Source organism: Eubalaena glacialis, chromosome 8 (assembly GCF_028564815.1).
Source record: "Eubalaena glacialis isolate mEubGla1 chromosome 8, mEubGla1.1.hap2.+ XY, whole genome shotgun sequence".
Taxonomy (NCBI): Eukaryota; Metazoa; Chordata; class Mammalia; order Artiodactyla; family Balaenidae; genus Eubalaena; species Eubalaena glacialis.
In genome coordinates this window covers 6737789-6741943 of record NC_083723.1, presented here as the reverse complement: position 1 = coordinate 6741943, position 4155 = coordinate 6737789, and the positions used below count along the sequence as shown (strand labels likewise).

Here is a 4155-nt window from a genome sequence, read left to right as displayed (position 1 = left end):
GAAAACTTCCCTAACCTGAGAAAGGATACAGTCACCCAAGTCTGTGAAGTGTAGAGAGTCCTGTACAGGTTGAACCCAAAGGGGAAGACACCAACACTCAGTGCAATCAAAATGACAAAAACTAAAGGTAAAGAGAAAATATTAAAAGCAGCAAGGGAAAGGCAACAAATAACATATAAGGGAACTCCCATTAAGCCATCAGCTGATTTTTCAGGAGAAAGTCTGCAGGCCGGAAGGGAATGGAACAATTTATTTAAAGTGATGAAAGAGAAAAACTTACAACCAAGACTACTCTACCCGACAAGGCTGTTTCAGATTTTTTTTTTTAACCAGGGGAGAGTGCGAACACAGTCCCCCACTACCACAAATTATGCAGTCAAGTTTCCCACATTTGGGGAAATTGCAGGGGTCAGCACATCCGGAGTGCAATGGATAAGCCTTGCCCTGGGAGAACCACCTTCGTGATCATGGTATCTCCCTTGTCAGGTAAGTATATTCTCTTTCAGATTTGATGGAGGAATCAAAAGCTTTATAAACAAGCAAAAGCTAAAAGTGTTCAGTATCACCAAACCAGCTTTACAACAAATGTTAACTTCTCTAGGTGAAACAGAAAAAGCCACAACTAGAAATAAGAAAATTACAAAATAAAAAAGCTCACTGGTAAAGGAAAACATACAGTAAAGGCAGGAAATCATCCACACACAAAGCTAGTAGGGAGGTTAAAGGACAAAAGTAGTAAAATCATCTATATCCACAATAAGCAGTTAAGGGATACACAAAACAATTAGATGTAAAATATGATATCAAAAACAGTAATCATGAGGGGAAGAGAGTACAAATGCAGGGATTTAAAAGCGCCTTTGAAATTAAGAGATCAACAACTTAAAACAATCTCATATATATGATATATATATATATATATATATATAGAGAGAGAGAGAGAGAGAGAGAGAGGAGGAGGGAGAGAGAGGTGGGGGGAGAGAGAGTCTATATATATGTATACATGTATATATATAGACTGCTATACAAAAACCTCATGGTAACTGCACACCAAAAACTACAATAAATATACATACAGAAAAGAAAAAGGAATCCAAACATAACACTAAGATAGTCACCAGATGGGGAGAGAAAAGAACAAAAGAAGAAGAAAGGGGGAAAAAAGACCTACAAACACAAATCCAAAACAATTAACAAAATGGCAATAAGAACATACATATTGATAATTACTTAAAATTTAAATGGACTAAATGCTCTAACTAAAAGACAAAGAGTGGTTGAATGGATAAAAAAATAAAACCCTGTGTATAAGTTGCCTACAAGACATTAACATCAGATCTAGAGACACATACAGACTGAAGGTGAGGGGATGGAAAAAGGTATTCCATGCAAATGGAAATCAAAAGAAAGCCAGAGTAGCAATACTTATAGCAGACAAATAGACTTTAAAATAAAGCCTCTTACAAGAGACAAAGAAGGACACTACATAATGATCAAGGGATCAATCCAAGAAGAAGTTATAACAATTAGAAATATATATGCACCAAACATAAGAGCACCTCAATATACAAGACACATATTAACAGACATAAAAAGAGAAATTGACAGTAACACAATAATAGTACAGGACTTTATTATTATTATTATTTTTAATATTACAAGACTTTAACACCACATTTACATCAATGGACAGATCATCCACACAAAAAATCAATAAGGAAACACAGGCATAAAACATTAAACTAAGTGGACTTAATTGATATATATATAGAGAGCATTCCATCCAAAAGCAGTAGAATACACATTCTTTTCAAGTGCACATGGAACATTCTCCAGGATAGATTACATACTAGGCCAAAAAACAAGCTTCAGTAAATTTAAGAAAACTGAAATTATATCAAGCATCTTTTCCGACCACAATGCTATAAGACTAGATATCAACTACAAGAAAAAAAGCTGCAAAACCCCACAGACACGTGGAGGCTAAACAATATGCTACTAAACAACCAATGGATCGCTGAAGAAATCAAAGAAGAAATTAAAAAATACCTATGTACAAATGAAAACAAAAACACGACAACTCAAAACCTATGGGATGCAGCAAAAGCAGTTCTATGAGGGAAGTTTATAGCAATACAAGCTTACCTCAGGAAACAAGAAAGATCTCAAATAAACAACCTAACCTTATACCTAAAGCAACTAGAGAAAGAAGAACAAACAAAACCCAAAGTTAGTAGTAGGAAAGAAATAATAAAGATCAGAGCAAAAATAAATGAAATAGGGACAAAAAAAAAATAGAAAAGTTCAATGAAACTAAAAGCTGGTTCTTTGAAAAGATAAACCAAATTGATAAACCTTTAGCCAGACTCATCAAGAAAAAAAGGGAGAGGGCCCAAACCAATAAGATCAGAAATGAAAAAGGAAAAGTTACAACTGAAACCACAGAAATACAAAGTATCATAAGAGACTACTAAGAACAACTATATACCAATAAACTGGACAACCTAGACGAAATGGACACATTCTTAGAAAGGTACAATCTCCCAGAACTGAACCAGGAAGAAGTAGAAAATATGAACAGATCAAATCAGTAATGAAATTGAGTCAGTAATTTAAAAACTCCCAACAAACAAAAGTCCAGGACCAGATGACTTCACAGGTGAATTCCATCAAACATTTAGAGAAGAGTTAATGCCTATCCTTCTGCAATTATTCCAAAAAATTGCAGAAGAAAGAACACTTCCAGACTGATTCTATGAGGCCACTATCACCCTGTTACCAAAACCAGACAAAGATATCACAAAAAAAGAAAATTGCTGACCAATATCACTGATGAACATAGATGCCAAAATCCTCAACAAAATACTAGCAAACTGAATATATTAATATTATATTATATTAATATATTAAAAGGATCATACACCATGGTCTAGTGGAATTTATCCCATGGATGAGGAATTTTCAACATCCACAAATGAGTCAATGTGATACACCATAACAACAAACTGAAGAAAAAAACCATATGATCACCTCAGTAGATGTAGAAAAACTTTTATAAAATTCAACATCCATTTATGATAAAAATTCTCCAGAAGATGGGCATAAAGGGAACATATATCAGCATAATAAAGGCCATATATGACAAACCCACAGCTAACATCATACTCAATGGTGAAAAGCTGAAAGCCTTTCTTCTAAGATCAGGAACAAGACAAGGTTGCCCACTCTTGCCACTTTTATTCAACATAGTTTTGGAAGTCCTAGTCACAGCAATCAGAGGAGAAAAAAAATAAAAGAAATCCAAATTGGAAAGGAAGAAGTAAAACTGTCATTGTTTGCAGATGACATGATACTATACATAGAAAATCCTAAAGAGGCTACCAGGAAATTACTAGAACTAATCAATGAATTCAATAAAGTTGCAGGATACAAAATTAATGTACAGAAAACTGTTGCATTTCTATATATTAAAGACAAAAATATCAGAAAGAGAAATTAAGGAAACAATCCCATTTACCATTGCATCTAAAAGAATAAAATACCTAGGAATAAACTCACCTAAGGAGGCAAAAGAGCTTACTCTGAAAAGTATAAGATGCTGATGAAAGAAATTGAAGATGACACAAACAGATGAAAAGATATACTGTGTTGTCGGGTTGGAAGAATCAAATTGTTAAAATGACGATACTATCCAAGGTGATCTACAAATTCAATGCAATCCCTGTCAAAATATCAACGGCATTTTTCACAGAACTAGAAGATGTGTATGGGAAGACAAAAGACCCTGAATAGCCAAAACAATCTTGAGAAAGAAGAAGAGCTGGAGGAATTACACTTCCTGACTTCTGACTCTACTACAAAGCTATAGTAATTTTAATTACAATATGGTATGGCACAAAAACAGAGACATAGATCAACGGAACAGAATAGAGAGTATTAAAAAAAAGAGAGAGAGGACTGGAGAGTAACTCAGAAGTTTGGCTGGAGCAACTGGAGGGCTAGAGTGGCCATTGCCTGTAATGGAGAAGATAGTGGGTGGGTCAGGTTTTTGGGGGAAGACCAGAAATGTGCAGTAAGGTCATAGTGCATAGATGGCATTAGAGGCAAGACCTGGGGTAGAATCACGAAGGGAGTGAAGGTGGGTAAAGAACAAAC

At 34.8% G+C, this 4155-nt stretch overlaps 1 non-coding gene across 1 annotated transcript; it reads right to left on the bottom strand.

Annotated features, from left to right (window-relative positions):
* Window positions 1-330: 330 nt before the first annotated feature.
* LOC133097120 (U1 spliceosomal RNA) lies at window positions 331-494 on the bottom strand. Its single transcript, XR_009701993.1, has one exon. It is a non-coding gene; the product is annotated as a U1 spliceosomal RNA (small nuclear RNA).
* Between the last annotated feature and the right edge of the window lie 3661 nt (window positions 495-4155).